At 47.6% G+C, this 23,743-nt stretch overlaps 2 long non-coding RNA genes across 3 annotated transcripts in view; both read left to right on the top strand.

Moving 5' to 3' along the window:
* The first annotated feature begins 8,322 nt into the window (after positions 1 to 8,322).
* Positions 8,323 to 10,047, top strand: LOC135236395 (uncharacterized). Its single transcript, XR_010324574.1, has 2 exons — positions 8,323 to 8,780; positions 9,019 to 10,047. It is a non-coding gene; the product is annotated as an uncharacterized LOC135236395 (long non-coding RNA).
* An 8,904-nt stretch (positions 10,048 to 18,951) lies between these two features.
* Positions 18,952 to 23,743, top strand: part of LOC135235914 (uncharacterized) — a 240,779-nt gene continuing 235,987 nt past the window's right edge. For both annotated transcript variants that reach the window (XR_010324464.1, XR_010324462.1), the window contains exon 1: positions 18,952 to 19,357. This is a non-coding gene — a long non-coding RNA (uncharacterized LOC135235914). The remainder of the gene's footprint in view (positions 19,358 to 23,743) is intronic.

Below are 23,743 nucleotides of genomic sequence, written 5' to 3'. Positions count from 1 at the left end.
ACTTGGATTTTCTGTTTGCTGTATACATCTGTGTGTGTGCGTGTATGCACATGCGATGGATGTTTTTTTATCCTGTTGTAACTTTGTAACTTTTTGTTTTTGCACCTTGGTTTGTAACATTTTTACGTTTCATCAAAGTAGAGTGATGTGTGGTTCTCTCTTTATTGTGATTAACAATAAATATGTAGAACAAGAAAGAGACCTCTTAAGAACATAATTTTCATTATCAGTATAGATTGTCATAAACCTATATATATTTGTATGAAGACCAGATTAAAAGATTTATTCAGATTAAATCATTTTGGTTTTAGACATTTGCTTTGCTCTTGAGGTACAGAGAAAGAGTGCTTCATTAAACATTTCTTCTCGAGTCACGTTCTTCACACTCAGACTGAATGTGAAACTGATCAGGAAAATTGAGGGGAATATCCGTATCGGGCACACAGATGAGTGTGTGAAGTGCTATCCGCTGAGGCTCAGAGGTGTTCAGTGGAATGAGGAACGCATATTCATTTTCTTTCGTCCGATTAGCTCCCGAAAAGGCCTCTCCTGAGGCGGCTTTCGTACTGCGTGCGGTTGGTGGAGCAGCCTGCAGAATGGATGTTTCTGGAAAAAACGGCTCGCTCTTCTTAAACTGTTATATGGAAATTCATCTGAGAAACTGTAGTCAGCAGAGTGCTCTTTGTTCTACTGAATGGTTTGTTTATTTAAATTATTATTTTTTTTTTTAAATTGTGTGTGAATTTTATATTATTTATATATTTTTTCTCACCACAGCTCTGCTTTAGTACACTGCAGAACTGAATTAGAAAATGCAGCCTCACCAAAATAAAATTTTCTCTCCCTTTTTTTATAGTATTCCCTTTTTAATTTATTTATGTACTTATTTATCTCCATTTTATCCTCCCGGCGAACAATGGGCAATTCAGCTCATCGCACAGAGGCACAGCTAATCACTCACAGAGGCACAGCTCATCGCACAGAGGTGGAGTTAATCGCACACAGAGTCAGTGGCAGAGCTGATCACACACAAAGTGTAGATTAATCTTAATTTTCACAGAGCAGTGCTGTAGCACACAGGCAGAGCTAATTATGCACGTGACAAAGCTAATTCCGCCCTTTTAGGCAGACTCAATTCATCAAGACATGCTATACTCATTTTACCAGGCGAACAGAGGCACAGCTAATCCACACGAGGCAAGCTACATACAGAGGCAAGCTATCACAGCAGAAGGGAGCTAATCGCACACAGGAAGTAATCATAAGAGCAGAGCTAATCACACACAGAGGTAGAGCTAATCGCACACAGAGACAGTGCTAGTAGCACACAGGCAGAGCTAACTGCACAGAGGCAGAGCTAACTGCACAGAGGCAGAGCTAATCCACACAGCAGAGCTAACTGCACAAACAGAGGCAGAGCTAATCACACACAGATCTCGAGCTAATCGCACACAGAAGCAAAGCTAATCATACACAGAGGCAAAGCTAATCACACACAGAGACAGAGCTAATCACACACAGAGCTAGAGCTAATCGCGCGCACAGGCAGAGCTAATTGCACACAGAGACAGTGCTAATAGCACACAGAGGCAGAGGCACAGCTAATCGCACACAGGCAGAGCTAACTGCACAAACAGAGGCAGAGCTAATCACACACAGAGACAGAGCTAATCACACACAGAGATAGAGCTAATCGCACACAGAGCTAGAGCTAATCGCACACAGTGACAGAGCTTTTTTTATTTGGCTAAAAAAGGAGGCTTGGAGCTCTCACAGGACCGTGGGTCTGAATTCTTAGAAGCGATCATAGATTTTACGGTTCGGCAAGGTCGTAAGCCCTAAACTGCACATATTTAAACGCAAATATTTTATTCTTGAGTTTGAATAGACTGAACTAGACCAAAGTGATCCCATACCAGTCCGTGTATACTATGCTGAATGTAATTTCAATCGGGTAGCGCCGTCCAAGCTGAAGTGTGGAATATCGTGACATTCACCATGGACCCTCTCTGGCCTTTTACATTCCTAGTGAAAAAGTGTGGATTATCCATCACAGAGTAGTGACCTCCCTCTCCCTTTCTCAATCCTAGAAGGCCTTAGAAACCTATTTGTGATGTTTTGAGAAGGCAGTCATCCCTGCTGAAAAGCTTCATCTTTAAAAAATGAAATAAATAAGTAAAGAAAATAAAAAAACTGGCTGCTTTTCAGTGCAGATTTTCAGAGTATCCTGAATAAAACCATGTAAGGAACTGTTCATCTGACCTTGCTTTTCGTTGTATTCATGTAGATAATATATTTAATTAGTTTAAAGGTAGACTTTGCTCCTGTGCTGTTTTAAGTAAATATGTGACGGTATTTGAGCCAAATAGTTGGAAAATCCCATTATGTGGTATATTGTGTTTTTTTTCTGGATATGACTGTGGTCCAACTGCTTGGGACAAATATGCGTTGCACATTTTAGCCGAATGTGTACACCGTGTTGATTAGAATGTGATCTTAAAGGTGCTGCGTGATAGGCTAGACACAAGCAACGTCCCTCCCCCCCCAGTTTGTCATTTGTTTGCATTTTTGTATAACCATCATTTTATTACTGTTTTCTTTTGCATCTTAGTCGAGCTTGTGTATTTATGCGCTGGCCTGTATTGCGGCAAAGTTGGGCAGTGGCATGAGGGGGGGCAGCTTTAGCTTAGCTTGGTGGTGGTGGTGGAACCATTCCTAGCCACTGCAAGCAGGCCACAGCTTTCAGTCTGCTGTTTTGCCTGCTTTGTTAGAAACGCAGCGAATCTGTAACACAAGCACACGCATTCTCTCTCTCTCTCTCTCTCTCTCTGTCTATCTCTCACACACACACATGCACACACACACAGTTGCGTAGACTGAAAATTATAGTAGCAACAGCACACAATTAAGTGGCACCAGTTAAATCAGCACGCAGAATAATGCATTCAGATTTTTCTTTCCCCATTTTAATTGTGTTACTAATTAAATTTGAGAATGCAGTCTAAATTTAACCAAGTCAGCATTTAGTCATTAGCTGTAGCTCAGATGTGGAACAAACAAATAAATCCGTTTTCTATTGCAAAATAAACTGATACAAACAGTACAACGTGTAGCACATCATCAGACAAATAAACATTACAGGTAATCTGACATTTATACTTAAAGATTGTGGAACAAAAATCAGAACAAATATAAACAAAGCAGTTGCGTTCGATCATATCAAGGCCTGCCTTAGTGCAAGTGTATCACGGACCAGCTATCTATGTGGAGCGAAGTTAGACTGGGACGTACATTCATCATAGCCTAATGATGCATGCGTGCATGAGTCTTTATGACTGGCTGGCTGCCTTCAAGAACGATCTAGCTAATTAAGACTAACGATAAATTAAGCAAAACACAAAGGGCGCGCGCAGAAGTGAGTATGGTATTTGCCAGACCTGGGTCAAATACGTATTTGTTTTGGATTCAAATACTTTTCTGTGCTCTGTTGATCTTGCCTGGTATAATTGAGCCTGCTAATATGACCAGAAGGCGGGGTTTACATTATATTTCATTGGTTCCAATACACCAGACAAGATCAGGAAAGTATTTGAATCCAAAACAAACGTGTATTTGACCCAGGTCTGGTGTTTGCGTACCGGTGCGTTGGAGCCGTGCGTCATCTCGTCCGCTACGCGTTTGACTCCCTTCCCCTGGCGCCGCTAAGCACTTACAGAACAGTGAATTTATCGTTTCCTCGTCTTCGCTCTTGTGTCTTTATAGTGACGTCCGTGCGCCATTTTATCGCGAAACGACACCGAAACAACACGCTTCAGTCACAAAGAGCAGACCGCGCGCCGTTTTTTACCACGGCTACTGAGTATACGGATCCGGTTCTGACTGTGATGTGGTCGGCTCAGGTCAAGACTCAATATTGTCTGAATTATCATACATTACATACTTTTAATGCCAAGATTTAATCAGTTCATCTGCTCATCTCGGGGTACCAGGTGCCAACAATTATAAGTGGCCCTCTTCTGTTAATTTGATTTAATTAATGATCCTGTGTAGTCAAAACATTTTAATCGTCATATTATACATATGCAGTACAGAGCCACTATGATAGGAAGCCTTTCATTGAAAGAAGGTCTTTCATTGTTTTTCAAATAAAAAAAGAAATTGAAGATAAGAAACCTTTTATTCAGTTGATAGTTTAAGTGGTGTTTCCATCCTGAAGTTCTTATGCTAACCGCTACAGTAAGATTAGATTTTGGTCATTTGGAGCTAATGTCGACATTTCAACCAATCAGTGTCATGGCCATTTATTGGGCTGCCAATCAGAAGTATGCTTCCATACAGAATAGACACAGGATGTCAGACCTCCAGCTCGTGTATATAAATAGAGTATTTTCCGTCAGAAGGAAATGTTATGATTTTCTTGTTTATAAATTAGATTTTTTTTTTAAGGCATAAATTATGTTCATCTTTTTCACTTGATGAGCACCTTAAATGCCAGAACAAAAAGTAATTGCTTAGGGACGTTAAACATAGTAAAATTTTGTATGCAGTCATCAACAGACGAATTGGGCTGCAGTGCTGCTTGGGTTTGATAGCGCAGGGTCTTTAGACATGGTAAAACTGCCTTACATGGTCAACGGCAGTCTGATTGGGATGTTTGGGTGTGTGTAGGTCAGGGAGATAACTGTGATTAATTGCTTTGATTGATCAAGGAAATCTTTTAAAGGTGCTCTGACCTGTCGGCGGTCCCCCCACCTCCAGGTCGCCAAGTTAATTAAGGGGGTCACTAGAACCATTCTATCATGCCTCCTTTCACTTCCTGAACTGTAGTGCTAACATGACTCTTTGTCCTTGTTTAATTGGCTCTTGGTATCTGATTGTTGAAAGTGTCCTCAACCAGGACAGGCATTGGAGAGATTCACATGGACTTTCCCTACTGAGATGGCACTTCGGGTGCCTGGTGTTTTTTCTGTGACACTAGGCCTTACGATAGACTGCAAGGAAAGCTTTGTGTACCCAAGACGCACCCATTTCCCTTGAAGTAACCAATTTGAAGGAATATCGTCTCCCTCATACAGAAGGTTTGAATAACAGGGGGGAGAACAGGCTGACAGAGTGATGAAAGAAATGAGCGTTTCAGAATGAAACTCGGTGAAAGCATTTGGTTGGACAGCACCAAACACAAGCCATATAGATTCTCTCCAAGATGCATAGCGACAAACCACACACTGCATTCATTTTTGAAGTTCTGCACTCTTGAGGTTGCATTTGACATGACAATGATGAGACATACTCATTCACCAAATGAAGATCATTTTTGCGCTGCTCATCACCACAACCTGGGGAAAATCATTTGACAGAATTTGGAGCATTCTTTAGTAACAGACACGAATAAAAGTTACCCCGAGAAATGCAGGAGTGGGATTCAAGGAGTGTATTCTTTGTAAATATAGCCCCTATTGAAGACAATGCATGATGTATAGCATGTGGAGTACAGTATTTAGGAGGTGGTGGTGGTGGTGGTGGGGGGGGGGGGGGGTGTTCATGGGAAGGGTAGATCCAGTGGCATCATGGGTCAAACAATGCAGATGGCCAGCTCAGAATGGAAAAGTTTTTGGGGTTTTTTGTGTGCTGTCCTCATCTTAAGGCTTCTTATGTGAGATAAAGGACAGGTAGAATACTGTTAACAGGGAGAGAGAGAGAGATGGAGAGAGGGAGTGAGAGAGTGAGAGGAGGCTGGCGTCAGCGTTTTTTGTCCAGACACTGCGGCAGACCCAGACGTTCACCTGAGCATGGTCACTCCCTCCTTTTCCGTCTCAAGGAGGGGCCAAGTGAGCCAAATCCCCCCCTCCCCCCCTGACAGGCTGAAATGTGTCAGAGGAAAGAGGAAAAAGCAAATTGAGGAAAGAATTAAAAAAAACTCTATCCCCTGGAAAGAGTTAGACTGCTTTGTTTCCAAGTTGTGATGGAGGCAAAGGTATCTGACGATGTAGTGATGCTGGAGTCAGTTACAATTTTTATGAGATTATTTGGTCCAAAAATAAGAATTCCTGAGAGATTTATAAAAGATTTTCCCCTGTAAAGGCAATTTTAAGCATTCTTTTGAAGCCAGAATTTTATATCTTTGAGAAAATGTTCTTCACAGTTGTTAAAATAAGAACGAGCGAAACTTTGTTCGGACATGAGAAAGGAAAGTAATGAGCCCCAAAGCCTTTTCTGTACACCCGCAACCCCCCTCCCCCTGCCCTTCCACCCCTCCACCCGCTCCCCCCTCCTCTCCACCCACTCCTCCTGCCTGTCTACTCCCCCACCCCTCCACCCCTCCACCCTCTCCACGCCCCTCCACTCCTCCACCCGCTCCCCATGCCCCTCCACCAGCTCCCCATGCCCCTCCACCATTCCATCCATTCCCTGTGCCTCTCCACCCGCTCCCCCTGAATTCTACCCCCACCCGTCTACCCCTCCACCTGCTCCCCCTCCTCTCCACCCTCCCCCTCCTCTCCCCCGCTCCCCTGAATGTCTACCCCCACCCCCTCTACCCCTCCACCCACTCCCCATGCCCCTCCACCCTGCCACCCGCTCCTCGTGGCCCTCCACCCGCTCCCCCTCCTCTCCACCCACTCCCCTGACTGTCTACCCCCGCCCCTCCGCCCCCCCCCCACCCCCTAACTCCCGGCTAACTGCCCACCTTCCTGTGCTCTCCACCGCGCTGCTTTTGAGACGTTGCCATGGCAACGCGGTATCTATTCGACGCTTTTTTTTCTGCCGGAGTTATTGAACTGCGACTGGCTTTCACTTCTGCGGATAATTAGGCAGTGTCTGTGGGATTGGTTTTTTCCACTGACTGCGACTTGGACGTAACCCGCGGCTGGCCCTGCTCCAGGACCGATCCTGCGACAACCTGTTAACCCCTCAGTGACCGACCGGCACTGCTGCGCGCGATAACACCCTGTACCACGGCTGAGAACCGGCTACTGCTGCCTGCTCTACTCCTGCTGCTGCACGCTTTAGCTACTGCTCTGCTGCGTACACTGTACCTACGGCTGCTGCTACTCTACTGCACTGTACTGCTACTCTGCTGCTGTACTACTGCTGCTACTCTATGCTGCTGCTGCTACTGCTACTGCTACTACTGCTGCTGCTATGCTACTGTACGCTACTGCTCTGCGTGCTATGCTGCTCTGCTACTGCTACTGCTACTGCTGCTGCTACTGCTGTTACTGCTGCTACTGCTACTGCTGCTACTGCTACTATTGCTACTGCTGCTGCTGCTGCTGCTACTGCTGCTGCTGCTGCTGCTGCTGCTACTGCTACTACTGCTATGCTACTGTGCTCTGCTACTGCATGCTACTGCTACTGCTGCACTGCTACTGCAGCTACTGCTACTGCTACTGCTGCTGCTACTGCTAGCTACTGCTGCTGCTGCTGCTGTCTGCTGCTACTGCTACTGCGCTACTGACTGACTACTACGCTACTGCTACTGCATACTATGCTACTGCAGCTACTGCGCTACTGCTACTGCTACTACTGCTACTGCTGCTGCTGCTACTGCTCGCTACTATGCTACTGCTGCTGCTGCTACTGCTAGCTGCTGCTGCTGCTGCTACTACTCTACTACTGCTACTGCTACTGCTGCTGCTACTGCTGTTACTGCTGCTACTGCTACTGCTGCTACTGCTACTATGCTACTGCTACTGTGCTGCTGCTGCTGCTGCTCTGCTGCTGCTCCTGCTACTGACTAGCGCTGCTGCTGCTGCTGCTGCTGCTGCTGCTACTGCTACTATTGCTACTGCTGCTACTATGCTACATGCTGCTACTACTGCTCTACATGCTCTGCTGCTGCTGCTGGCTAGCTGCTATGCTACTGCTGTGCTGCATGCTGCTGCACTGCTACGCTGCTGCTGCTACTGCTACTGCTGCTACTGCGGCTACTGCTACTACTCCGTATCGTACACACTCACGCATTCATTGTAAACACACATACGCATACTCTCTCACTCTTACACATGCCATCTTGTCCCGGGCTAGCTCTCATCAATCTAGTGACCCACAATGCACTGCAGATAGCTACCCTGCGACGCCACTGACATCAGTGTTGAGCAGCAGACAGTCCCACAAATACGGTCACCTGTCCACCATCATGTTTTTCTCCACTTACCAGAAGTATAAGTAAACATCAAATTTAAATGCTTGCTTTTAGGTAAAATTTAAGTCATTAAATAGTTTTTACTGTGCAAACTTGTGTGATTTAATTGTGGTAATTTTTTTTCATGTTCACTTTTATCTCAGGTGCCAGATGTCCAGTTTCACCCTGCTGTGGTAAGATATGAAATTTTGTGAAAACACATTAAAAAATAGCTAGTGTATTCAGGCAGAGCACAAAATGGCTGGCACACATCACCCAGCGCGCTAGACGTTAGCGGTGCTTCTGGTCTATTACCCTCACCGATGCTACCATAGCCCAAAAGGCGCTACGCTAGTGCGACTGACAGTTCAGTCTCACAGTCGTTAGCTCGACGGCGACGAGCATCTCTCTCAGGCTGCGTGATCTGTTCTGCTTGTCTCTCTCTCTCTGGTTGTGTGATCTGTTCTGCTTGTCTCTCTCTCTCTGGTTGCGTGATCTGTTCTGCTTGTCTCTCTCTCTCTCTCAGGTTGTGTGATCTGTTCTGCTTGTTTCTCTCCGGTTGTGTGATCTGTTCTGCTTGTTTTTCTCTGGTTGCGTGATCTGTGATGCTTGTTTCTCTCCATCTGGTTGCGTGATCTGTTCTGCTTGTTTCTCTCCGGTTGTGTGATCTGTGATGCTTGTCTCTCTCTCAGGTTGTGTGATCTGTGATGCTTGTCTCTCTCAGGTTGTGTGATCTGTGATGCTTGTCTCTCTCAGGTTGTGTGACCTGTGATGCTTGTCTCTCTCTCTCAGGCTGTGTGATCTGTGATGCTTGTCTCTCTCTCTCAGGTTGTGTGATCTGTGATGCTTGTCTCGCTCAGGTTTTGTGATCTGTGATGCTTGTCTCTCTCTCTCAGGCTGTGTGATCTGTGAAGCTTGTTTCAGGTTGTGATCTGTGATGCTTGTCTCTCTCTCTCTCAGGTTGTGTGATCTGTGATGCTTGTCTCTCTAGGCTCGTGATCTGTGATGCTTGTCTCTCTCTCTCTAGGTTGTGTGATCTGTGATGCTTGTCTCGCTCAGGTTTTGTGATCTGTGATGCTTGTCTCTCTCTCAGGCTGTGTGATCTGTGATGCTTGTCTCTCTCTCAGGTTGTGATCTGTGATGCTTGTCTCTCTCTCAGGTTGTGATCTGTGATGTCTCTCTCTCTCTCTCAGGTTGTGTGATCGCTCCAGGGTGTTGGGGGCTGTATTTGCTGCTCCAGGTGAGTGTGATTAGACGAGTGTAAGGGCAGGTCAGGGATGGAGGGAAGGAAGGAGGGAAGGAGGGAGAGAGAGAGAGATGTGCCAGAGAGGAGGGAGAAAAAAGGGAGAAGAGGAGAGGAGGGTGACTGCAAGGACAGAGAGGTTGACCTCCAGACTCCCCTGAGAGTGATGATGGCCTTTGACTCTGACCTCTTCAGATCTCATCAGCTGTCTGTGACGTTCATACACACGTTCACAGACCTACATACACCCAGGCCGTCCTTTGCGCAAATGCACATTCTCACATTTGTGTTACGCAAAAACACACACTTACACAGAAACACACAAACATGTATGCACACACACACACACACACACTATCTGTGTGTTATGCAAAAACACATGCTTACAGAAATACATGAAAACACTAAAATGTATGCACTCTAGTGTTCTGGGACCTTTTGGTATGAATCGACGAACACTTTTTTCCTAAAGTCTGTACCCCAGCCCATATCCTTTTGGAATTTGAAATGGAAAAAGGCCATTATGCATTGCAAATATTGATTCAGCCTGTTCCAATAGTATGTTATCTGATATGTGATGGAAAATTTTCTGTGATTAATCATGATTTTCTGTACGCTCATTTAAAATCATATGTACTCTTCAAGACAACAATAAAGATGACCGTATTTTCAAGTAACATGATTTTCTTTGTCTTTTATTTATCAAAGCATTGATGTGTTTTAGCAAACGTCTTGGTATGAGAATGTGTATGTATCCTTTGTTAAAATTGTGCTGTGTCGATACACAGGAGTAGGAGCACACAAACGCATACAAACACACACACACACACACACAGACACACCGTTTCTAAGGGCCCCTGTCTCCAGTGCCTCTGTAACCAGGAAGAGACTGAAAATCAGCGCGGTGCAGCGCGCGGGGGGGTCGGGGGAGGGGGGGGGATAATGCTGTGGTAATGGGAGGGAAGACGCCGGGGGGACACAAAGAGTTAGTTTCCCAGCATGCTCTGGGAGGAGTCCTCTGGGAGGAGCCATCCATCTCCTTGTCAGCGCTGAAGGCCAGCAGACGGTGTCTGGGGAGGGGGGGGGGGGGCGGCGACGGGGCCCGAATCCTAATGCGGCGGGTTTGGCGGGAGGGGGGAGGGGGACAGAAGACGGAAAACAACGCCGGGCTCGTCTCACCTGCGCCGGAAACGCCGGGAACGACGCCCTTCGAGCGCGCGCGACGGCGGGCGGCGGCGCTGTCTGAAATCAGAGCGCGCTCAGTTAGCGCGCCGCTCGCGGAGCGATGGCGTTCGGGCCGCGTCTCTGCGCCCGCGCGTCTGAACCCCCCCTTCGCCGCGGACGAGCGACGGCTCTGCTGTAAGGCCGGGCTCTCGCCCCCGCCCCGCGCCCGACGCACGGAGGGGTTTTACAGTAAAATCGGATTCCTTTAAAGGAGCCTGACCTTGCCGCGTTACGCCCCTGATAAAGACTCGGGCCCGTCTCCCCGTCCCGCCAGGCGGACCCGCTGAGGACTCCGCATTGTTCCGATCCCTCGGCGTCCAAAAATAGCGGCGGGGGGACGCAGACGAGCCGTCGCGGAAACAGAGAGAGTCACGGCCGGCTGAACAGGGGTCCAAATCTTCAGCTCTTTAGACGTGTGTCGCTTGTGAAGTGTAGGACGGAGTGTAGCACAGTGGGTAAGGAACTGGGCTTGTAACCGAAAGGTCGCAGGTTCGATTCCCGGGTAAGGACACTGCCGTTGTACCCTTGAGCAAGGTACTTAACCTGCATTGCTTCAGTATATATCCAGCTGTATAAATGGATACAGTGTAAATGCCATGTAAAAGTTGTGTAAGTCGCTCTGGATAAGAGCGTCTGCTAAATGCCTGTAATGTAATGTAATGTAATGTGAAGGTCCACGAGGCGGGTTCCAGGAACAACGCAGCGAGCTGTGGAGTTTTGAGCGCCACAGAGATATCTCCCGCGCCAACTTTTCTCCTCCGGGCCCCTCCGTTCGGCTTTACCCAGAATCCCCCGGCGCCCCGCGCCTACCCCCGCCTGGCCCTTTTCCCCGAACCCTTGGGCAGGCCGCCGCACACGGGGCCAAGAGAAACAAGGCCTGCGGCGACCTGGCTTTCCCTCCGATACGGACCCTTCCGGAAAGTAAACATTCCCTGCGCTGTTAGGAAGGCGGCTCTGACACCGCCGAGGCGGCCGGGCCTGACCGCACCTCCTGCGTCGCCGGGGCGACCGCTCTTCCTCCTCTTCCTCCTCTTTTCCTAAATATTCGCAGCTGGGGGCAGAGGACGGGGAAAAGCGTTTCTAAACGAGCCGTTTAGGAAACAAAGGTTTTCTTTTCCGTGAACGAACAGCGACCTGACTGGGGCCGAGGAAGGAATTCAGTCTTTGAGTCTAACTTCGAATAACAAATTTAACGGAAGCGTTTACGTCGCTCATAATTAAAGGATAAATACTGTTTTTTCTTTTTTTTTTTTTAAAGCTAACGCTTCCTGGAATTTGTTTGCTCAAACCACAGGGAGGAAGAGTCACCTTTTTTTTTCTCCATGGAATGCCTTTTGAGAAGGGGAAATGTGGTGGTATTAATGGCAGCCAGACACTGAACGCCTTGTCAGTTTTTGGACTTTGGAGTGAGACGTGCTGCTTTAGATCAGGGTTGCCAGTACTTCCACATTTCAGCCAAAAATGCCCCCGTCCTGTACAGCATTTCCTTATGTCAAACATGACCTGCCATAGGTGAACTTGCCTTGACGCACACTGAAAATTGGAGACTGAAACCCAAACTGCTGTGCCCCCCCCCCCCCTCCCGGGGTCCCCCCCGGCTGCGTCCTGTTTGAGCACGGGGAGCTTGGAAACTCTAGCCCCCGGAGGTAAAAGGCTAAAGTAGCTGGCGCGTAGGAACGGCTCTGGGAGCATGGTGCCAGCTTGGCTCGTTGGCAGCCGGGCAAAGCGGACGGTCTGTCTGAGGTGAGAGAGGCCGTGAGCCGTCTCCCCCTCCCCTCCCCTCACCTACCCCCCGCGTTTAAACCCTCCTCACACTCATCCATGGCTCGTTACGTGTCCTACGTTAGGCTTGGCTGGGTACGTCCAGTAAATAATTTATTACATGCAGTTCTGTACATGCCGGCCCGATTTGTCTCTGGCAGACTAGCTCTGTCCGGTTGTGGCTGGCAGTTGTTGTACTGTGCAGTCCGTTCTGATATACCTGCCGCCTGATTTGGGGGTGATACAGTATTTAGACGCTGGTCCCGTCGCCGTTTCGCTGAGCGGAGACGACGGGGCGCAGCGTTTCCGTGAAAGGGCGCTCCGGAGCTTCGGGGAGGGAAGGAGTTAACGGGCTGAACTCAGACGACCTTTCTCGATCCGCTGGGCTCGGGGCCCAGAAATCAAAAGCGGCTCCGCACAAAAGGGTGCATTGAGTTCAGCGGGAGCCAAACAAACGCCCCGCTGTTACATCTTATCTGCACCGCCGATAGCCTTCCTGACCCGGGAGCCCAGAGGAGCTCTGCGGGCTTGTCCGACGGCCAGGTTCTCACTGACGCTAATTACAGCGAAAGAGCAGGGAAAGAAATAACCGAAACATGTACAGACAGTCTACTGTCCTGACCAGTTTCCAAACTGCTTAACATCTGTGTGTTTGTGGACTCCATTTCCCAGCATGCTTTGTTTTCCCCGCCATAGTCCTCTTTGCTACTTGTCACCTGACTGCAGAGCCATATGGGCCGATCAGCTGACATGACCATATATGGAACCAGGCTGCTGCAGAGGTTGTGAGTGAGGCTTGTGTGTGTCACATGCATGGACTGTAGTGTGTGTTTTTATTGGCTCAGACAGTTTTTGCGTGATTAATGGTATTTTAGATTCCTACAGAAGTTTCCGATGACCTGCTAGCTTTATAGTTGCCTTAAAAAATACACTTTGCATACCTCCTGGGAGCTTGTGCAGAGATATCATGTTTCCAGAGCCATGTGAACACATCCATTTTATATTGTTTATTAGCTATTGTGAGCATAAAGATCTGGCTCTATTCCATGCTGGTACTTCTTTGCTTCTCAGTTCAAAAGCGGCACATGGTCAAGGATCTTTCCCAAGGTCAAGGGTCTGAGAGGCATGGCTTAGATGCACACAGTTAGGCTGAGGGGCTGCTGGTGGTTTGAATTCCCTGATGTTGGATGCCGAATGCTATGTATTTAATCATTTTCATCTCGCAATAACAGTGTAATAAAGGAGTAACTACCCTTTCAAGCGCCATAATTCATGTATGTAGAAATATGTCTCTTATTCGTGCAACTGCAGACAGTAACACAAAAATGTGTCTGAATTTGTTAATGTAACATAATATGTTCTATGGAAGACTAGATGGTACTATATATTTTACCATAGATTGTGTGTGTATGTACAGTTCTCAGTCAGTATAATCATTTAAAATAGATTTTTTGGGGGGGAGACATCATATTATAAATGTTATCTATCATAATGCATTCCTTGTTTTATTTTTTTACAGCTCAGTTCACAAGTTCATCCCATGCCACTTCAGTGTGTTTAGGTTTATACTGATTCTTTTTTTTATTGAGCAGGTGTGCTGCATCACTAGTGGAGAATCTGCTCTGTGCTGAATTCCCTCTGAAGATGGCCCCGGACGTCAGCCTCACCGGGTTTCCTTTAGGTTGCCATGGCAGCCCGCCATTTGCAGCAGCTTCAACTGGAATGCTGAGGAGTGGGGAGTGGGGGCTAGTTGAGATGGAGTCGGGGGCTGGGGGGGGGGGGGTGAGGGGGGGCAGTGGGTAGGGTACTTAATAACACTTCCTATCTCAAGACACTAGGACTGTACCAGCCTCCAAACAGTTCCTGTTGAGAGCACCTTAGCCCGGTTCACCCCTTTCAGATTGCTTCTGTCTGGTTTGGGCCTTTGGGACCACACCAGTCTGGTTCAATGCTTTGAGACCACTTCAGCCTCGTTGAAACCATTTGTGTGGTCAGCTCTCTGAAACCACTTCGGGTCAGTTCCGCAGACATTCCGGAACATTCTGGAACCGCGTCAGAGTGACCCAATCAGTGCAGGTCACGGCACAGTGCCTGCAGAATTAGTGGGAAACCCAGAACACAGCCCTATTGGAGGAGAACGGTTCGGTGTCTCGCTCCTCACCCGAGACTCAATTTTTTAATGGCCGGTAAGTCGTTCGGTGTTTGGCCCCATCTATTATAGAGTCCAGTCAGGACTGTACTCTCATCAGAGGAGAATCTACTTTTATTAACGTTGCTGTAACACCTAACCTTTTGCAGTGTGGCAGGATTTTTGACTTTGAACTTAAACCGCGTCTTGGCAAGCCTGCAGACCGTGATGGCTGTGGTTTGAAACCCAAGGCAAACCTGCCTCTGTCCATACCGCTACAGCAGAAACACAAGACGGGAACTTTCAGGCCAAAGAACCAGAGAGCGAAGGAAGATCTGCAGAAATTAGAATGTAAAAACTCATAATGATTAGAACAGACGGCCTTGGCTCCTTTGCCTATGGTGTAGAGCAGAGCTCTCAAACTCATGTCCTGAAGAGCTAATTCAGCATTTAATTGCTAAAGCCATTGTTGTAGATGGCAGATAATATTCAGCACTGTGTCCAGCCTGGGTTTGAAGACCTGAAGGGTCTCTGCATCCGCTACATGACCTGGAAAGCTGGTCCAATCATTGGCAGTTCTCTGTGTTCAATAAAAAATTGACATCTGAGCTACTTTTCACCTGTTCGTTTTCCTTTGTTCTGCTGACTGTTCTCAACGTGCAAAACTGTTTCTGGAAGTGAGGGGATGGCTGGTGAACACTGGCGTGTGAAGGTACTGTATTAAGTGCTATGATCCCTGGCAATCTGAAGGGTGCACAATATTGTACCGTTGCCATGGAGTTTAGTGACAAAGCGCAGTGTCACTTTGCGCTCAGCTGGAACGGACAACTTGGCTGTAACTGGGCGAGCCTCCGGGTACACTGAGAATAACTGGAAGATTAGATAAAATTCCCATCCAATGGCGAAGCTTCCTGTACGTTCTTTGCACTTCACAGCCACGTAAGGGCGCCGCCGGTAAGATTTGAACAGCTTGAAGATGTTTGCACTACACATGAAAATCACAAAAATTAATATATGGAAGATAACATTTCACCTTGGCAGTTATGCTGAAGGGAATGTTGACCGTACACATGCTGTCTTAGCTCAGTAGAGCGTCAGTGCTCCAGCTCACTGGGTGGCTGTTGTTCATAGCTGTGGATGAGGTCACTTTTTGTGTGCTTTCTGCCACAAAACTTCAAACTTTCACGTCTCTGGATCACAGGGAGTACGCCGTGCGTACCCTGTCGCGTGTCCTTGGCGATACAATGTCCAGACGTCTGCGTGTCTGTGGCCGGGATAATTGGCCTGCGAAGTTCGGCTTTGACGCAGAGCCGTCGCTTCTGAAGTTCGACGGCCGGCCTGGTCCTGACGCCCTGGTCTAGCGACCGGTGGTGACTCAGAGGGAAGATGAGGTCGGTTTGTGCGCACGCGTCCCCTGCAGGTAGCCGGCCGCGTGCGGCGAGGAGGAGTGGAACCCGTTCCCGCAGAGCGAGGATTCTGGGGGGACGGGTGAGTGGGCGTGCTGTACAAATCGGGGCTGTGTAATTAAGTCGAGCGGAGTGTGGGATTACCCACGGCACACCGGCAGTTTGTAGTGCGATATCCCATAATCTGCTCCCCGTCCTTCAAATCTGGCAAATTCAATTACATGCAAACATTACGGAGATGAGAATTTATGTCCAGCCTGGATTCAATGTAATTCAATTACTGGTAGAAATGAGATGTTCAAATACCGTGCACTGCAAAAGACAGATCGGTGCTGGATAAACGGATCAGCAGACTGACACACGCAGAGAGGCACCGGAAAGGACTCTGCTGTCCCAGAGCTCGCAAACAACACATCTGCATTGCATTTACCGCCATTTGCACAAAACTCCAAACACTACCATCCTGCCACTGAATCTTCTGCCAGATTTAGTCTGAATCGCAGATGCGATCTTTAAATGTTAAATTGTTTCTTAGAAGATGTGCGCAACGCACAGCTCACAGGGATGCGTGTGCCCCGTGGCTGAGATGGTGTAATGGATTCCCTCTGCGTGTTGTAGCGGTAATGCAACAGGCTGATCTGCTGTCGTAATGTCAAGAGGATCGGAGTCGCCTCATTTGACCCGGCTTTGGCTCACGGGGCGGTTTGAAGAGCTCTATCGGCATCTAGTGTTTAGAATGTGTAATAACAAGCAAAACGTTTTCATTTGAGTCTGCAAAGTGTATACAATATAATAATAATAATAATGTATAAAGCTGTCGGGTAAAATGAGAATTTAGCACAAATTTTATTTCTGAATCCATCATTTTTAACAGTTAAAGCCTTCCTTTAATTTTTGGCACCCTGAATACAGAAAATAAATAACATAAGTGCTCCTCACTTATCCAAATGTATTTTATTAAATAAAACAAACACCTGCACCCTTTTTGGATATGATTGCCCCTGTTTCAGGGAGCAGGATTATTGAGTTAGCTGGATAACTGCACTGTACTGCACAGAATGTCACAGAATGAGGAGTGCACCCCCTATGGCTGAAGCTGGTTATTGCTATTCTTCAGTTCGTATAGGTGGTTGACCAATGCAAAGATGTAACAGCTGGCTATTTCGGTAATGACTGTGATAAATTTATAATGATTAAATAACCGTTAATGTTTTAATTATTTTACAGAGATATATAGTTATATTGGTTATTGTTCCATCCGTTGGTGGGACAGCAGCTTAGAGAGGTCAGCTTCTGAAAGTGGACAGACTGCGGAGAGAGAGAGAGAGAGAGGAAAGGTAAGGGTAATGAGTCTGAACAGGGGGAGGATAGAATGGGGAAAGGGTTAACTGAAGCGATGGAGGACTTTCTCAGGGGAAACAGAAGCGCTACACCACCGCTGAATTCACAAACACCTCCGCAGAAATCTGGGGAAAATCTATAAAACCTCACCCTCAGGTCTCCATGGAAGGGGGGAAGACACAGTGGTGCTATTTCACTAAACTGGCTTGGTATACTCGTGTGTTCACCAGGTCAGGTGTGGGCTGTACCGTGCGAACACCACGGCTCACCACTTCACACCACCGCCGCTTACCCTCTGAGGCACTTCCCCCTCCGCTAACTGTTTTCCTGGGGGAAACTCTGGGAGCGCATTCACCTGATTAATAGCTCCAGGCCTGGGGAACAGCATGCCCGGACCAGCGAGTAAAAATGCAACACCACTAAAACAGGGACGCTTAGGCTGTGATGAAATTAGCCTGCAGGCTGGCAGCTCCATAGACCTCATACAATGAATGGGTTGTCAGTGGAGATCACTGGAGTGTAGATCGGGGTCTGAGATGGTGCGAGAAGGGGAGGAACTGCCGTGACTTCAGCCTAATGGACGGACAGGACTCAATAGGGGACACTAGGTACGTAGACCCCCGTCATTCCCCCTCGATGGACTCCAATGAACTCCCTTGGTGATATGACCAAAATATCTTATCCTGATATTTTTCATATTATTTATGGTTTCATTGCATTTTGTTTTCCAATACAAATTACATGAGAAGTAACCGGAAATATACTGTAACTGCAGAAAAATAAGGAACAATCAAAATGCAGCAATGAATTTCAATATTTTTTATTAGAAACACTGAGCAGTGTAAAATGTTCAATAACATTCAGAAATGTAATAGTAGGCTAAGCATAAAAATGCCTAATGTGCAACCTGCAAATGTTACCATACAAAATATTCAGGCAAATAAATAAATTAATCCAAGCTTCTAGGACTGGAGTTAAAAAATACACTTCGGGCTAGACCATAGACCATATTGACAATTACTGAATGTTTTTCAGCCCAACTTCCAGGTATTCCCGAATCATTTAAAATAGGAGCCAGAGCCAGATTACTGGTCTCGGACGCCATCGTGTGTTTCCACTAAGTTCTCCACGCGACTTCGTTTTCAACGTCACGTCACATTTTTTTAATGAAATGGTGAGGGTTTCATTCCAAAACAGACAAGTCACCTTCAGTTTACATTGCAATTTTTCATATTCTTTGGACGAAAACAATAAAATGCGGTATTGTAAAACCGCATAACATGGTACAGCTAAAAATAAAGCGTACCGCCCAGCCCTAGACGGGGGTACTTTCAATTTTCGCTTCGTCTTTGTAAATCTTTGAATGAGTTTGTACAACTTTATGTGACTGGGTTGGAGTTGACGTTAGCTAATCGAATTGTATAGCATAAGTCATACAGTAATAACGATTAATTTTTTAGACAATATAAGCGCGAATGATGGCACATTCATTGTTTTTCTTAAAATGACAACGGTCAAGTTCACAGGTGCCATATAATTATTTCTGTGTTGTGATATGAAAACAGCCTTAAGTTAAAGCGGTCCGTTACCCATAGCAACGGTCATTGTACAGAAATATCTGACCGCAGAATGCCTGAAGTGACCAATCAGAATCGAGCATTCAACGTGTAATAACGCGTGCTGAAATAGCGCAGCAGCTAAATGAGCGCAGCTGTGAACGCGCTCTTCTGCTTAGCAGATCGTACGTCTGCCGTACGTCAAGGCCACTGCTAATGACCCTGTAAGCTCATGAACAAGACAATAGTATTAAAACCCACACTAACTGCAGGAGAAACCGAGAATGAATACTAAAACACGCTAAACAATAAGCGATTAACACAGTAGCTAATGGACCACAGGATAGCTACAAAAGTTTCTTCAGCAATATTACAATAGTAATTTTCGCAATAATATAGTGAATTTGTTTCACATGGACTCAGTTCACTGGTTAGCATTTATTTGTGTCATGACAATTTAAGCAAGGAGATCACAATCATGTTGGCATATGCTAGTTTTGAGTGCTGCACAGTCTGCTAATTGCACGCAATAATTTCTGGTGTGTGAAGCCCACAGACCTGTTGTACCAGCACAAGGTAAGTTTGACTGCAAGTTATGCTGTAAAGTCAACTAAATGTTATGTTGGAACTAGTTCGTTTTAAACTAAGGCTGTGTCTTTGTTCGGTTGCACTGTGGATACTTACGCTACTGTACATCTTAATTAAAAAAACCCTAATTTAAAGGACATTTCTGGCCATCCACAATGTCAGTAGGGGGCTTAAACCTACAGTTGGGCATTGTCCAGACTGAAGCCTATACAGCCATCATGAAGCCCATTGATCTGAACTTGAGATTTTAGGTAGTCTCAGTTGGCTTCCTGTTTACAATGCTTCAATTATTTATTTCGTGTTAATCGTAGCTAAACTTCCATTCTGAGCAGTCAGGAAAAGCAAGCTTTTGGTCCGAGAGGTATTACAGATTTTTCAACACAAAGACATGATTGTTCTTTTCGGTGCAGCGGGTGTGTGACCGTGCAGAGCGCTGCAGTAGGCCACCAGGGGGCAGTAGTTGGCTTTGTTTTACCTATATTCCGCGCAAGTAAATGAAAGAAAGAAAATAAATGTCTCGAGTCACCTACATATGTTTGTTTTTCGTGCCCGTTGGAAGTTTGAGTTTGTCAAGCTAACCCCAACATCGTATTCCTCAGCTGGAAGCTGTTTGTTCTATAAGGCTGGTAATTGGAAATGTTCTTAGCCGAATGAATAAGTAGTCAGTCTATGCTGAGGTGATGGAGTTTAACCTGTAATACAGCCTAAATGTCGTCACATTTTTCAAAAGGCAGTGGGCAAACATCCATCTGTTACAGAGGCTCCTATTACAGCCTGAACCTGCCGTGACGCAGTGGAAAAATGTCTTTATTCTTTAATGCCATTTTTTTTCTGGAAGGAAACCTATTCAGACTGAATCACCTTTTGACTAGAGAATTTTATCAATTTTTTTATCATCCTTCTTGTGGGGGTGTGGAAGCATGAGTATGAGTCAGTTTTTAAGAAATGCATAAAGAACAGGAAAGGGGTCAGCCCCCACTGGACCCGGGACAGTCTGTACGATCCCCTCTTCTCTCGGGGGGGGGGGGGGTGAAGGGGTGGGGGCACGGTCCTACTTGTTGCTGCTCCATACAGAACGCATGAGTAAGGGGGCCAGGGAACTAAGCGTCTCCATCTTTTGCTGCCCCTCCTCTGCCCTGACCTACCTGTGAACCTGGGCTGGCTCACGTGCGCTCACCTGTCCACAGAGCTGTCCTGCTGGATGCTTCTCCGTCTGTTTCTCTTCAGCGTCAGGTGCAGTGTTTTTCAGGAAGGCGAACCGCAGGGAGAAGGCAGCAGACACACACGCACATGCGCACACGCACACACACACACGCACGAGCACAGACACGCGCTGACACATGCACGTGCACTCGCACGCAGGCACACGCAGACGTGCCACACACACACACACACAGACACACGCTGACACATTCATAGGCACACACACACGTGCAGACACACGCTGACACATGCACACACACACTCGCATAAAGATTTGTGTGCTTTCACACACACGGCGTGTCCCGGACAGTGATGGGGTCATAGCTCTCCGTCGCTTGCATAAGACGGCAGTTTTCCCTTCAGAATGAATATGCTAACTGCGCGTGTCTCGTGTGTAAATGCACACGATTCATTTCTATACAGCTCAGCCGCAGTATTGCCCCCCCCCCCCGGGTAAATTCTGTCGAAGGGAGATCGTTAAGTGCGGCTACAGAGGAGGGCGGGTCATCGGGGATGTGGGCCGGGCGCGCTGGCATAGATTATGCTCTATTTAAGGAACGCGGCTGCTGCATTATTCATGAGCCCCAGGAAGAGAAGAAGCTCTCTCTCTCTCTCTCTCTCTCTCTCTCTCTCGGATATTTCTCTACCGCTTCCAATCGCTCAGGGACCACAGATGGGAATCGGCTTTCAGCTATATCTGGAGCGGTATATTTATCGCGCATCGTGCCAGTCAAATAGACAAATAAATAGATATAAATATAAATAAAAGCCGCGGCCCAGGGCTGGCCGGAGGAGAGTTCGGCTGCATCTTAAAGGCGATCTGTTTGTGTGTTTGTGCGGTGCCCTGTTTGTGTGTTTGTGCGGTGCCCTGTTTGTGTGTTTGTGCGGTGCCGTGCTATGGCAGCTAGCGGCACCGCTGTCTGAAAGGCTCTCTGTCTCTGAAGGTTTGAAATGAGCCCATTTGGTGTCTCACCTCACCCAGAGCTCCTCTCCAGAGGGGGAGAATGCAAGCAGCCTCAATATCGTTTCCCAGACCCCACAAAACTCTCGTTCCCCGCCTGCCACACACTCGCCTACACAAGCATACACGCGCACATCCATATCGGTGCACATTATTAAATTAGTCATAAACGCTAATACGTATGCACACGCAGTCTCTCTCTCTCTCTCACTCTCAGTATGTCATCAAGCCCCTGTCTGATGCGGGCACATTAAGGGATTTTTATGTGTTTTATCCCTCCTGCCCCATCAAACCCCCGCCCCCCCTCGCCCTCCACCCCCACTGTGTGCAGAGTAGAAAGCCCCCCTTGCCTGCCCCCCCTTTTCCCCAACCCTCCACCCCCACTGTGTGCAGAGTAGAAAGCCCCCCCTGCCTGCCCCCTGGTTTGGGCTGTGTGCAGAGTAGAAGGCCCCCCTGCCGGCCCCCTGGTTTGGGCTGTGTGCAGAGTAGAAGGCCCCCCTGCCGGCCCCCTGGTTTGGGCTGTGTGCAGAGTAGAAGGCCCCCCCTGCCGGCCCCCTGGTTTGGGCTGTGTGCAGAGTAGAAGGCCCCCCCTGCCGGTCCCCTGGTTTGGGCTGTGTGCAGAGTAGAAGGCCCCCCCTGCCGGCCCCCTGGTTTGGGCTGCGGTGCTCTCTGAGTGGCGGGGGACGCGAGGCAGGGGTAATGGCTTTCAGGGCTTTTTTCTCTCCTGCCCGAGGCTTTCAGCTGTTTAGGCGCGCGGGCCCTGTCCTCCGTGGTGGACGTGAATTATAGATGACTCCCGCTGCAGGAGCATCACTCTTTGCCCTGTCTTGTACTACATCAACCTCTGAGTCAGTATCCTCCCTCCTCCTGCACGCCCCCCGCCCCCCCCCCCCAACCCATCTCCCCCGCCCCGTGGGTGTGCGGCTCAGCCCGATGGATGCCAAACACGGCGCAGAGATGTTGTGGCTGTCCGCTTGTTTGAGCTGAACCCCCCCCAAGCTTCCGCCAAGAGTTTAGCCTTTTTTTTTCCCTCTCTGAGCCTCTGAGCCAGACTGTTCAGAGTAGTCCTGAGATTCGAGATCAATTTTAACTGCCAGAAACATAGACCGTACATAGGGACTGGAGAGGGTGGGAGGGGCCAGGCCATAGAGCGTATATAGGAACAGGAGAGGGTGGGAGGGGCCAAACCATAGACCGTATATGGGGACTGGAGAGGGTGGGAGTGGCCAAACCATAGAGCGTACATAGGGACTGGAGAGGGTGGGAGTGGCCAAACCATAGAGCGTACATAGGGACTGGAGAGGGTGGGAGTGGCAAAACCATAGAGCGTATATGGGAACGGGAGAGGGTAGATTTTTTTACATATCTCCTTTTCATATGAAATGTAATGATTGTTAATTGAGTTTCAGGATACCATTGGGGAATTTTTATTTTGCCTTCGAGAGTCTGATATTCTCCGTTCACTTTATGGGGAGCTCCAGTGTTTTGCCCTCAACACGCGCAGCACAGGCTTACTTCCGGGACTTGACAAGCTCAGCTAAGGTGTGCTCGCCTGTCGAGTTAAATATGCATGTCTACAGCCCAAACAAAAAGAGCTTTGATTTTTCTTTTCTTGCTCTACGCGTAAGAGCAGTATTAAGACACTTTCATGGACTGGTTTGTTTTTTATCCCAAACTCACCTGTTATCAAGCATAGTAAATGCCATTTTTTTAAACCTTTGATGGATACTGCACTGTGGTGTGGGGATGGCTGGTTTAAGCAGCCACACCTGCCCTGGGTCAAGCTAATTAGACCTGGCCAATTGGATAATTGGTTAAGAATTAGATAATTGGCCAGGCTAATTGGGCCCAGGAACAGGAGTGGCTGCACCTGTGCGTAGTGAGGTAATCAGTGCGCACAGGTTAAATCTGCCATCCCCACCCACACAAGGGAGCTCTCTGTCATGACAGTGTTTTAACATCTGCTCCTTGGCAGTAACATCTTGCCAAATGTGGACTATTTGAACATCTTCTCCCTGTGTCTCTGTGCTGGAGGGCCCCTAGGAAATCCACTTCGGTGGCCTGTGGCAGGCGTGTTTGTCACATGCACCAAATTAAAATATATTGGCTTCTTTCTTGGATTAGTAATGCACTCAGTCAGCCAGAATGAACATTAAATGCGATGCCTCCTCCTTCAGAACGTGCTCAGGTAATGTCATTGGCCGTCTGAC

The sequence above is a fragment of the Anguilla rostrata genome, chromosome 12, assembly GCF_018555375.3.
Source record: "Anguilla rostrata isolate EN2019 chromosome 12, ASM1855537v3, whole genome shotgun sequence".
Lineage (NCBI taxonomy): Eukaryota > Metazoa > Chordata > Actinopteri > Anguilliformes > Anguillidae > Anguilla > Anguilla rostrata.
Note: the sequence above shows the minus strand (reverse complement) of the source record. Positions and strands in the feature narration are given on the sequence as shown.